General features: G+C 40.2%; 1 long non-coding RNA gene across 1 annotated transcript in view; it reads left to right on the forward strand.

The window, feature by feature from the left end:
- Positions 1-264: 264 nt before the first annotated feature.
- Positions 265-13,773, forward strand: part of LOC128545407 (uncharacterized) — a 52,453-nt gene continuing 38,944 nt past the window's right edge. The window contains exon 1 of the long non-coding RNA XR_008365862.1: positions 265-898. This is a non-coding gene — a long non-coding RNA (uncharacterized LOC128545407). The remainder of the gene's footprint in view (positions 899-13,773) is intronic.

The following is a 13,773-nucleotide window of genomic DNA, read 5'->3' on the forward strand; positions in this document are numbered from 1 at the left end:
CAGGAAGCAAGTCTTGTCAAGAGATTTTGCCTTGCTAAACATGGCCCCTTCCCCCCTGTGTAACTTATTCCCCCTCACTCCCCACACACACTTGCTGTGTGTGACCTCGAGGTCGCGGTGAAGTGACTTTGAGCCTTGTCAAACTGGGCCTCTTTGAGAGCAGCCCTCGCATTCCTGCTCACTCAGACGGGCCATGCAGCGCTTATTACCAGCGCTGAGGAGGAAGTTTCTGCCGGTAGAGAGTATGCGCAGTTTCCTCAGCCCGGGAGCTTTGGCCTTGTCCCCTCCCACTGCCGAAAAAAGCAGCGATTCCACAAAATGTGCAGGAGGGGGGGAAAACGGCACTCGGCAAACTTAAACCTGCATCAGGCAGTGCCCGAAGGTTTTCCACTCGCTTCGCTTCTTTTATTGCATTTCATTTTTATTTTTTTTGGTCTTTTGTTTTTTTCTCTTCACTCTCTCTCAAGCTCTAACCCGAAACACAACGATGATCTCCACATTATCAGAAGGGAACGAGCAGCGTTTCGGCCATGTTTCGCAGCGCCGTGGTACAGAAGTGCATTGTATTGGGACCCGAGTAAGGAAGGAGGGAGCGAAGGAGGAGGAGGAGGAGGAGGAGGAGGGTGCTGGAGAAGCACACAGCTGCACGGCACACAGAAGCCGGTTTCCAACCCTGACAGCGAGCGAGGGAGTGAGTGAGTGAACGAGGGGCCTCGCTCTCGCTTAGCCAGCTCCGTCCAGGAGAAAAAGAGAGAGAGAGAGAGAAATAGAGAAAGAGCGAGAGATTTTCTTTCTTTTCTTTTCTTTTTAACCGCTCTAAAATACAGAATGGATCGGGACGAGAAAGAGGATTCTTTTTCCCTCCTCCCGCGTTACAGGCTACTACTTATCCACTACAGTGAGTACAACTCTCGCGCTCGGGTCCGTCGCTCTGCTAAAGTTGCCTGGATGCACCGCACACTCTCTCTCTCTCTCTCTCTCTCTCTCTCACTCTTTCTCTCACTCTCTCTCTTTTTTCTTTCTCTCTTGCATGCACACACTCACACAAAGGGCTGTTTTGTTTTAAGTGAAAAAGAAAAATCCTGAGAATGATGCAGAAGTGATTTGTGCATGCTTTTGTTTACTCTTTCTCGCAAAACCGTACCCGTAGAGCACCGAGTTCTCTGAGTGTTCTTTCTTAGTCTACCTTATCATTTTTGGCAGGGTCTTGGTGAAACTAGGGTTTTGTGTTTGAATTCTGTGTGTGAAGCCGCCTCATAGCCCTAAAAGGATGTGTATGTGTGTGTGTGTGTGTGTGTGTGTGTTTCTACCTAGCGAAATAGAGAATCCAATCAGATAAGGGCTGAACATAAATCTGCCCGAGGCCTGCACAACATGCCTTTTTTTTCTTCTTTTTTTTCTTCCTCTTTGTACTTATCCTGCTGTAATACATTTCACTTACATTTTCCCTGCATTTTACAACTTGACTCGAACTGCGCACATGATTTGAACTTGGCAGTGGATGAGGGGGACTTTTCGGAAACGAGTGCGCATTGAACTGCCTGAGCAGTTGCACAACTAAGTGGTTTCCTCGCTCCTGCAGAGAATTGGACACAGGTTTTCTTTGTAATAGGAAATGTGGTTTGACTTGGCGGTACTTATCGCACCGTACGCTGTGTTGCACTGAATTTAAATCACTTACGTTTGTGCTTTGAATATTTCTGAAATAAATAAAAAAGAGGTATGAGTTTCCATAACGTGAGTCTTTTAGAAATGGGAATTGAACAGGGACAATATAAAGGCCTGATAACCTGCTTTCGGGAGTTTTTATTTCATGCAGGGATTAAACGTGTTGGCCTGGAATATCCTCATCTCACTCCAGAAATTTTTTTTATTTTTCAACTCGTGTTTATTGAACAAATAGAAATTGAAAAAGTAATTAAAATCTGTTTAAGAAATAATACCTACAAGGTTTTATTCAGTATTTGAGTAAAGTGAAGTGAAGCTGAAACCCCATTAGTTAAAAAAAAAAAAACTTTTTTTTTTTACTGTGATATTTTAAAGTTGACTATTCTAGTCATGGAGTATATTTAATAATTATATTTATTAATAAACAACATACAGTATGAGATTAGTTTTTTAGCTATTTAGTGAAGTTTTAAATTTGTCTCGTCACTAAATTAGTTTCAACTGAGTTTTTTATTATTATTATTTAATGTAAAATAACTCTGATTCTAGCAACTGCTGCTTCTAATATCTAATATCGAACAAACTGAAAAAAAAATAACCTACAAAAGTTTATCAAAGACACAAGCCTTCGTTCTTTCTTTCTTTTACTTCTTTAAATCACTTTATAATTTTTTGTGGCGTTTCCAAAAACGTGGTTCTCAAACAAAAGAAAAAAACTTTTGTTCAGTTTAGTCGACTCGAAAATGATTTCCAGAATGTACCATTTTGGAGTGGAAGTGGGATACGGTGATCTCTCTCTCTTTCTCTCTCTCTCATTTTCTCTCTCTCTCTTTCTCTCTCTCCCTCACTTTCTCTCTGTACACTCCAGTGGATCTCGCTCCCTATTTTAGGTATGTAGGGCACTATCTTCTGAAGTAGCAGATTCACACACCTTCTTATCGAGGGCTCATGAAGTCATTGTGGCGAAGGTTTATTTTTGGCCGAGGTCTCTGCCGTTCCCTAATAAAGCGTCTCCAGGCAGGAGTTGTTGCCCAGATTTTTCTGAAACACGGCTATCTACTAACCCCCAACACCCCCCCTCCCCCCCAAGTCCGTCCGTCCTTCCCCCCCTCCCTCGTCCATCACCACATACACAGACATTCTCACGAGCATTTCACACAGCTTCCTTCCTTCCTTTGAAATGTGCTGTGCTCTCCTCACCGACCCTAATGAGCACTGCTCTAGTTCTTCCAGTCCTTCGGAGGGAAAAAAAGGGGCAGTATTATTTTTCATACGCGCGCATGCGAGCGCGATCTAAACCGATAGCCAGGTGGATGTGGGTTTTATTTCAGGCCCCACAACCCACCCCGAGAGCAAGGTGCAGAGAGCTCCTAACTGCCTCTCAGGCCGTAAATGTGTCGTGCTGCCATTCGCAGTGAAAAAGAAGGAAAACCACAATTAGCCACAGTGTTTTATGAGCTGTTAGCTTCCAGGTGTCTGGTGGCATGTCGAGGAACAGAAACCCCCAGCCCCACCTCGCGTCCCCCACCTTAGAACATGTTTCCCCAGGTATTATGTTTCCTCGCAGGGAGTTTGACCGTTTTTAAAACCGGGCTCGTTTCTCGGCTTAAAACTATTAAGTGTTTTATGTGCGAGAACTTTGAGAGACGTAAAAAGTAGACATAAAAAATGTGACCCTTTTTTATTTTTTTTAAAATAGTGTCGCGTGTGTGTGTGTGTAAAACACATATGTTCTATAATAAACACCCCTTTATTAAACCTAATTAGAATTTTATTTAATGTGTCCAAACGTCTTAACAATAACTACAGCACTTAAAGAAATCGTTCTGTGAAATATATTAAGGACACTCAGTTCTTTTTAAAGTTTTGGCGCTCCAACCATTAGCATAAAATACCGTCCGTGTTCGATGGTTACACATATGTCACACACTTAGTCGCCTGACAGGCCGTTATTGTTAAGATAAGTGTGTTAAAGATTAAATAATCACGGTTAAGATGGATTCAGGCACGCTAATTGTGTCGGTGCAGATTTTTTTTCATTATTCTGCCTCAATTACCGATTTTGTCATCAGGACAGACGTATTGTTCGTTATTATTATGTCCCCCCCCATTTAGAACAATCAGAACACTTTTAAATGTTAAACTTTTGATAACAACCAATCTTTCCTTTGTGCTCTTTTAATTTTGTATTATTTTTTTCCCCTCATTACCGCGTCTCAGGCATGACACTGTTTCAATACTGGATTTCCTACATTGTGTACCGTTGAGGTGCTCTGTCTGTATTCTCTCTTTCTTACTCTTTCTCTCCTCCTCTGTCACACACACACTCACACTCCCTCTCTCTCATACACACACACACACGCACAGGTTTTGTTATCAGTGAAATGGCACTAAGGAGCTTTCTCCCCCACACGGTCCCTCACCGGGCGAGCCATAAAAGCGATGATGTCATGTCTGAGCCGGAGACTGTGGCCGTTCGCGGTGATCCATTTCTTATTCAGTCGCACTTGAATGGCACAAAAGGGATTGAGAGAAGGAAAGAGAGAAAAGAAAAAGAAAGAAAAAACCCAAACAAATTTAGCACAGACGGTATATTTTATCTGCACAGTTCCCAATCCGGACAGGTGTTGAATGTAAATAAAACGGTTAAAGAAATGAATAAAATAAAAGAAATTAGTAATAACTTCCCAGAAGGAGACAAGATCTTATTTTTAGGCCAAAGAAAAAAAGATTTTTTTTTTTTTTGTCGTACCTTGAAATGTGTGCATGTGCTGTCACGGGGAGACGGCAGCCCCAGAGATAGGAGAAGACTGGCTGTCTAAGCACAGTGGTATTACTTCCTCCTCATTAATAAGCCCACGGCAGGGGCTCATCGTGAGGGCGCGACACGTTTCCCCGTCTCAGAGCCACAGTCCACTCAAAATGACCAGTGCTGTCCCTTTGATGGCCGGGCTGACGGGCGGGGAGGCAGTTTTCATTAGGACGTCTTCCAGGAGGGTGGGAAGCCTGGGGAGGTGGGGTTGGGGTGTGGGGTGGTGTAAAGAGTATATGAGGAAAGGGGAGTACGCCAGACACAAAAGGCAAAGGCAAATATTTAGTGTGAGACAATGGGAAGGCAGCATGGGGTTAACTTGTCCTATTGTCTGCCCGTAATTGGAGGAGCGGCACGAGGGGAAAGTCACCGGTCGGTGCTGTTAGCGATCCCGGCTTTAGAAGCCGGACCGACTCTGAGGAGCTGTAAATGCGTCTCATCATGTTGCTCTCAATTTGGCCCGGATTATTCCAGGGAAAATGATATCACACCGACAAGCAGCAAAACTATACCCGCGAGTTTCTTTTATCATTTATCTGGATTCATTCATTGCTGCCGCAGCTCTGCTTGTCCTGAGACCAGACTTTATCTTATATACAACAAAATAAAATGAATAAAAATAATAATGCTAAAATGTTGACGCATAATGATGCATGATCAGTTCATATTGATCGTGATGTGTAGGATTATGCACTTTTAAAAAAGTTTTCCATTTCAGTATTTGTTCTCACAAGGTTATGAAGGCATTTCATTTTAAACTCATTAAGTATTTAGAGATAAAAAAAATATAGTTTTATATTAATCGATGGAACTAATGTTCTAATGTGCAGACAAGGCTTTTCCTTATTACTCCAATCATTATTAATTCATGTTTGTTAAACGCTCACATTCATCTCCTTCTAATCCAATTTCTGTTTAACATATGGACACAGTCTTTATATATTTAAAAAAATATATCTATAATTACGCGCTCTTGAGCGGAACAAAGCGGTTTTAGTCGATTAAGCTGGCAGGAAGTCTGAAGGTGTGGCCCAGTAAGTTTCACGTGCATATGCGAGCGGAGAAGGCCGAGTCTCACGTGACCCCGCCAGACCAGACACTAGGGAGTCTCCTCCTAAGGGAGTGTGTTTGTGTGTGTGTGTATGTGTGCACGCAGCTAAAGGGCTCTTGTGAGACAGATTTAGAGGCAATAAAGGGGGATCTGGCAAGTGGAAACTTAATACAGCCTGCTGCTGCTATTGTGTACATGAAGTCTCCAGCTGCAGGAGATAGCAGCGTGTGAAGTAATGAGTTGTCTGGTTTTTATATTGACTGGTCTGTTGCTGCGGTCATGGGGCCCATTAAATTTGCTATTGAAAGTGAAGGGATTATGCAGCCAAAATAAATTAAACGGTGGCAATGAATAGATGGGGGAAGAAGATGAGGCCTCTTACCTCTCAGCGTACCTGCTAATCAGATGAATGTTTTTCCTCTCTGTGGATAAAATAAAAATGGAGATTGCTTTTTAAGACGTACGTGGTACGCCGTCGGCTATGAAAAGAAGCGTCTCAAGGAACAAAGCTATTTGTCATGCCGGCATATTTGGAAAGTTTTTTTTTTGAGATGCAGATCATATGCTGAAAAGAAAAGGAAAAAAATAATAAATAACAAAAGAACAACATGAGAAAAGTCTGCGTAATTAGAAGTAGACTGATGCGAAAGTCGTCGTCTCAGAGAGAGGAAATTAAATCAGAGACCTGGACCTTTCCCTGGGATTGGGATGGGGGGGGGGGGGAGGGGGGTAAGATTTGTGTCTCTGTTTACAACCTCCGTGATTGGTTTCACTTACGCTTGGCCAGAGAAGCACACATATGCTCGCGCTGGAAGAGCCGACAGCAGAACTGAGAGATCTCAAGCTGGAAATGTCTGCCGTCTGACGTGAGCAGGATGAACTCAGTGCCCCGGTGTTTAGGGATCATGGTGGTGTGGTGGTGGAGGTGGTGGTGGTGGTGTGGGGGGGGGGGGGGAGGTTGTTGGTCTGAGTCCCCAGACTGTGCGGTAATCAGATCGGCTCTTAATGGCTGTCAGGGTCTATTTGAGCCCCCCGGCCCCAGCTACGATGAAAAGCAGCACATATTGGTCAGCTAGGGTTTCACTTGACAGCCTCATCTCATCTCAGCCTGTGGCGGCGTTTGCAGGCCCTCTATGTGTCTTTTGAAATGATAGGGCGATGATGTCATGCCGCTATTCTCCTTCTTCGCGTGCCATACAGACGCAAGCCCCGCGGTAGGCGCAACGGGGTCAGGGCTGAACTCGATGGAGACTAAAATGGCCGTCAAAAGAATAATAACCTCATTACGTCATGTCTCTATTTTCATTCTGACGCAAGACGAATTCGCCGGGCGAAGCCAGCGTGTTGCTATTTCGGTTGGTCGCGAGCCAGTTGAGTCCTGTTGCTGTTTTTACGGGGCAGAGACGGATGTTCTGTGATGGAGAAGGCGGAGCAACACACCGTAGTGGGCGGGATATTTTAAGTACACTGATCTTTAACATTTGTTCAACCCAGTTTTGAATAGGACAGTTTGTCACTCCAAAAACGACTCAACAACAATGAATATTACAAATAATGCAGTAGTTTTTAAAATAAAAAAGAAAATTGTATTTTGTCTTTTGGAGCTGGTCGTATACTCCAGGTTATATTACTATTAGGTCTGTGAAACGGGGGGAAAAAAACCTCTGTCTTTTAACATGTTAAACAAATAAACAAATGTAAGCATGTAATGAGATCATTGATAACTAAAGGTAACAGGAATTTTTATTTTCTGTAAATAAAACCTCGATAGTTATCTAATAGTGAGACATATTTTTTCCTAATAATAATAATAAGGAGAAGAAGAATAAAAAAAAAACACATTGCAGTTAAATTCTTTTCATCTCATCTCAAATCATACATGCAGTTGGACCAAAAATCTGGATGCATACACCAAAGGTTTATGTTATCACGATTATATGACAACAAAAGCTCAAATCGAATCGACTCCCTCTGACTCGGCGCCACTTGCGTGTTCACTGAGTACAAGAACGCTGGACATTTCTTACTAAATCAGGACCTGAAGATTTTAAATGCAGAGATGACGTCATGTCCTCCATTAGTGCTTTAGATTGCTGTTAGTGAATTGTGATGGACGACTGACTTGGGATCAGCACAAAGAAAGAAATCAAGTGGCGTTACTATCTGGGTCGATTCCATCATTTATTGTCTTCGGAATAAAACAGAAAATATCAAATTTCATGTAAAAAAATAAATAAATAAAAACAATAACGGATTCAGACTATATATTTATTAAGTTCCCTTAGTATTTATTATTTGTAAAATAAAAACTACTTAAGTGTAAATATCGTAAAATAAATGCTAAAGAAAGAAAATTTTTTTTTTTAATGTAAACATTCCCAGTTAAAAATGTATTTTATTCATTTTTTTGATGTTTGTTGGAGTATCAGATCTCCGATATTCAATCCACCAGTTACTGCTCGTACTGGCCCGGTACTGACCTGGTAGTGACTCAGTCACATCAGAATGTGCCATCTCAAGTACAAACTCGTATATATGTACACTAATTAGTGCTGAAATGAACTTTTTCTTGAAATGTTAAATCTCGCTAAACATCCTGTTTAAACTGTGAGACCGATACAGTAGATTTTTAGCCCATATAGCTTTGTTTGTTTTTTTTATTAATGATTGGTGCTTTTGCTTTGCTAGCCATTGCATTCTTTTTTGAACAACGTAAAATGGACGATTCTGTCAGCAAGCTTTTCTTTTCATTCCTCCCGCTAAAATTAAATATAAGATCTAAATGTCATGACATCGTCACTGCACGGCATCCGAGCTGATCTGATTGGAGATCAGCGTGGAAAATTAAGTTCATTGCTCTTTCCGTCATGACAATACCAAAAAATATATACAGCAGGCCAACTTCGTATCGTGTTTTTTCTTTTATTTAATTTAATTTTATTTTTATTGAGGCTTATCATCACACAAATCTGAGCCCGCGGCATCCAGAGCATCTCACCTGCTTGTGTCTGTACAATCAAGTACAAAAGTTTCTGTCAAGGTTAAATGTGACTACCTGAATATCGGCGTCTGGATAACGCTCATAACCAGGAGGTAAAATTAACCGTATAAATATAGTTTATAATTTGTCACGAACGGTCCCCTGAGTTCAGAGGATATTAAATGAAAGTGGAGGCAAAGGGCAGGCGGTTATTGCGAATATTTAAATCACATCAAAACAGGAAAGTGTCGAGCTTTTTTTATTAATATTAATACTACTCTTCTTATTATTATTAACATTTTAAAACATGAAAGTTTTTGTCGGTGATAATTAAGAAACACTTTGTTGTTCAGCTTCTTGGCTTGAGGTCCGCTGGATGTTTTTGTCAGATTCGCCCCCTGGACCTCGTACAGAGGCGTCCGTCAGAATAAATGTGTCTGAGTTATTTTATTTCATTTATTTTTTTTACTGCTTTAATGATGTTACGCCGTTGCTACCATTCGTAATCCGCGTTCATGTTTGTAGAACGCTCGTTTTCACCAGTCGGTCCTTGCGGCACGCCGACGAAAACTCTGTCGAGTAAAGAAGGCAGACTTGGGGTTATATAAATATTTAACTGTTATGTGTTATGGTTATTAATATCCAGATAATAAAAGAGTGTTTATTCATGAGACTCGTGCCACATCGCTTGACTTTATTTCTGTGATGTGTATCGGGGGGAAATCAGAGGACATTCAAAGACCACACACACACACACACATTCTCTTTCTGCAGTGTTTCCTGAGACCGTAATAAATGAAATATCACGCTGCACAAATTCCCCCCACCCCCCATTCCCCCCCACCTTTTCCCACCTACCTTCCTGCAAGTGACGGCTTCACATCTGCAAGCCAGTCTTAAAGGAAGGAGGGACGTTTGTCCCGCCTGTGAGACAGGAACAGTCTCTCTGGACTGCAGTATAATGGTGTTGAATAGACAGAGAGAGAGAGAGAGAGGGATGTGGTGGAGGTTTTATCGGTTTGCTCGCCGTCACCAGTCACCTCGGCTAGGTTTAATAATAATAATAATAGCGGCAGAGGTGTGTTAAAGTCCTCCTTCTGATTCCCCCGGCGTCCCTACAGCAGGCTTTGATGAGGCTGCCGGAGGAAGCGGGGTTGCGCGCGCAAGGCGTTCCCCACGCGTCATTGTCTGTTCACACCCTGAAAACTATGCATCATACAGCTCGCACACACACGCGCATGCATGCACATGACGACACACATGACAAGCTGCTCGGCTGACATTGGGATTGACCTGCGGGCGTGCATGTGCGAGAGCTTAGAGCGCTCAGGAGGGGGTGTGTGAAGTGAGGGTTATGTGTGTGCGCACATGTGCACATGCGGACCATTTCGATTGTGCATATGGCAAAGGCAGTTGTGTTGTTTGAGAAGCGGAGGGGAGATTCGGGTGGGTGGGTGTTGGTGGTGCTGTGTGTGTGTGTGTGTGTGTGTGTGTGTGTTTGGTGGGGGGGGCTGGGGGGGGTCTATTCTGAACACAAAGCGAAGAGGGATTTTTTTTTCTTCTCCCCCAAGCCAAAGTCTCCCAGCATGACTTCCTGGGTGACGGGATCTCACACGTTCACGCAGCGATTTTATTAAGCATTGATATGCTAATGGGGGGCAAAGGAGGAGCAGATTCTCACATAAACTTGATCTGGCCATGAATAGCAGCCTGCTTGGCCTGACCCCCTGACCACCCGGGCCTGAGTGCAGAGGAGAAATGAAAAGCAAGCACATTCCATGGCTTCTCTCTTTCTCTCTCTCTCTCTCTCCCTCCGACACACACACACATATGCATACATACACATGTCTCTCTCTCTCTCTGTCTCAGCGACAACAAGACATTCTCAGACCGACCGCAACCATCACTCAATTCACGTCCCTTTCTAACCTTTCTTTGTTTTTGCATTTAATTTTGTTTTTAATCTGCTTGTTTTTTTGTGGCCTGAAGAATCACGCAGATATTTCTCCATGTGTTTAATTCTGCACATTTTAAACGTGCTTTAATAATAATATTTCTGTTTTTTTTGCTTGTTTTGTCAAAACAAGAAAGAAAAACAACAAATGGTAATTATGTCGGTTTAATGTAACATGCAATTTTTTTCTCCCATCCTCTCTATTTCTGCTTCTCCTTTTTTTGTTGTTGTTGTTTTTCTCCGTTGATTTTCTGCTCCCTGAAACAAATGATCTCTGCATTGGAAGGAAATGTGAGATTCTAATAGTGATTATATTATCTGCAATTTAGATCCATGAGCTTTAAAATAAAAAATTCTGACAGTCCAACTCCTGGGATTTAAAAAGAAAGGAAAAAAAAAAAGCACATTTGGTCCCAAGGATTGTTTTTTTTTTTTTCTGCCATGCCTCCTTCATAATCTCACCTCAGGGTGCTAGTCTCCTGCCGGCCCAATTGCACGGCTAGCACCAAATAAGATTTGTCCTGCTGGATATAGAGGACGTATTATCAATGCCCTGCCACATTACATTATACTTTATGATTCTGTTAATCATTGTCAATATGAATTATAACCTTCATGAAGAAGCTTCTTGTGTTTAAAAATGCTGTCTTCAACTTGGCAAAACTTAAACTTCTTGTCTTTGCTGAATTATTTCTTAGTATGTCTACCCGGTGTCATTTTTAAACAGAGATTAAATTTAAATATAAAGAGGCTTATTTGAAAAAACATAAACAAAACAAAAGATGAATTGTATTAGTCATGTTTAAATAACCAGTTTGTAACTGAATAAAATATAAGCAAGCTCATTTTAATAAATAGATATCAGCATCACGTTGCGAGTTTATTTATCTTTTATCTTTCTTTAACATCTTCCTAATGTACCATGTGATGAGTGACAGTAATATTGTGGTCTATTAGCCAGAATGAGGTAAATGGGTTTTTGCCTTACAGTCATTTCAAACGAGGACACTCTGTTGTTTTTCCATTAGCCTCATTTAAAAGGGAAACATTGCAACAGAAAGGCAGATGGAACACTCGTTTACTCACTCATTTATGAACCTGGGTGTCTTCAGGAATGTTTCGTTCTTTTATAAACTGCAAAGCCTTTGTGCGTTCTTTGTCTTTTTATTCACACAAAAGGTTAAAAAGGTAATAATGTATCTAATAACAAACCAACTGATCTGACTAACTGTCTAAATAATTAACTAACCTTTACATCGTCTTTGCTTCAACGTAAAAAACAAAAGTATGTTATATAAATTTCAAAATAGTTAGCTAGCTTATCATTACATTTTGTAAGGTTATGTTTTTATCATTATAGTATATCATTAGTACAAATGTAGTCAAAAATTGCATTAGCATCAACGTTCAACAGGTCAAATGTCTAATTCATAAACTTACTGTTATATTTAAAAAAAAAACGTTCATTACAACTAAAAATAAAAGCAAAGAAAATTTTTTATAAAAAAAATAAAACTACAAGATCATTGTTCTCAATAATCCATAATAATCCTCCTTGTCCCTCTAATTACTGCAACATTCAACCTGAAATGCTTTTATGACAACTGTTTCTACATACCGGAGAGTCATTAGGTTCAATTACCAAAATCACACGTTATGTTTTTGAAAAACAAAATAACACTTGTTCTACATCAAGGAACATTAGCGTTTAATAATGTGACTTCATTTTATGAATTATAGTGATAAATGTGAATTTATAAAATACATCTTTAGCAAATGATCAAATTAAATCTGTAGTTTATAAACTGAGAATCTAATTCTTAGTTCAGTTGATGTTTGAAAGCCAACTTATTTATACTTCTTTAGTCACAATTAAATAAATCATGCATGTTAAATTTGTACAAATGAATAACAATCAAGAATTATTATCATTAAAGAATGTAAAGATGATTGATTATCATTGAACGTTAGAATAAAAGTGTAGCAAAAGAAATAATTAAAAAATGTTTAGTAACATTCAATAAAATGATTCCTAATTCAGTTTCTATTAAAAACAAACATTTCTTACATTGTTTGTAATTATTTAGGCTTGATTAACTGGTAAGCGAATGCTTAAAGAACATTTATATGTAATAATACATTAAAAAGAAACAAAAAGGAAAATACAAAACACAAGAATTATTTTACATATACTGTAAAAAATCTTTTGCTACCTAACTGTCATTTATTTATCCTTTCTTTAGGTTTGATTAAGTGAATCAGGTGCATTAAATTAGAATACATTAACAACAGTTAGACAACATCAAAGACCCTTATTATGTGGTCACATTCCAAACGCTAATTTGACTATTATTGTGAAACAATATTGAGACTTTAAACAAACAACTGCTGCATCCGTATTTTTGGTGTGTAATGGAGTGAATTTGGTCGTTGGGTGTGAATGTCCTTTTTTTTGTGAGTGTAATTAATTTGGTTTACGTCTTGCCCACTGTCATTTATCATGAATGAACTGAAACATTTGCATATGAAAGTGGAACCGTAGGATCCCGCGCTCTTCTTTCAATCCGTAATAACGTTCCTTTCCAAACAAGCCTGATTCAAGCTGTTTATTTTGTTACCATTTGAACCGTTGCGAATGACAATAGCCCATTAGTCAGCTATGCACTAGGTAAGTGAGGTAATGTTGACATTAGAGCTCGCGTAACGGCGGGACTCGTGCTGTAATGCCTGCGTCTCTCTGTGGGTGCTTCATGCACATGAATGCCTGTGGGATGTGGGACGTGCAGGGGGGAAAAGAAAAGAGGGCGGGCGATTCCAAGTGACACCGTCATTATGGATCCACGATCCATCGCTGGAGAGGAGGGCAACGTTAGCCCGAGTGAATATGACACCTTGAGTAGTGCCTCTGGACATTATAAACCCTAGGGGAGGACTCGCACTCATAGCTGTTTTTTTTTTTTTTTATTTGTTTTTTTTTCTTCCCCCTGTTATTAGTAATGGCATCCTTAGGTGCTATGTTTATCCTTGAGGATTCCTCATTGTCTGTCTGTCTGCTCCAGTCTGTGGACGTGTGTCAGGATGCTGTGGATCGTGTCCCTTTTTAGTGCCGGAACAGTCTGATCAAATTATAATAGTGTGAGGGTTTTAATACATCAAGGTATCTGATTTAAAATATGTTCATATATAATTTTAATGTAATCATTCATTTAATTTATAAGCAAAGTATCTTCGACACAGCGAGTTCTGTTCAAATTGTTTTTATCATTATTATTATTATTATTTTAATAATTATTATTAATGTAGGCTTT

Source organism: Clarias gariepinus, chromosome 17, assembly GCF_024256425.1.
Source record: "Clarias gariepinus isolate MV-2021 ecotype Netherlands chromosome 17, CGAR_prim_01v2, whole genome shotgun sequence".
Classification (NCBI taxonomy): Eukaryota; Metazoa; Chordata; class Actinopteri; order Siluriformes; family Clariidae; genus Clarias; species Clarias gariepinus.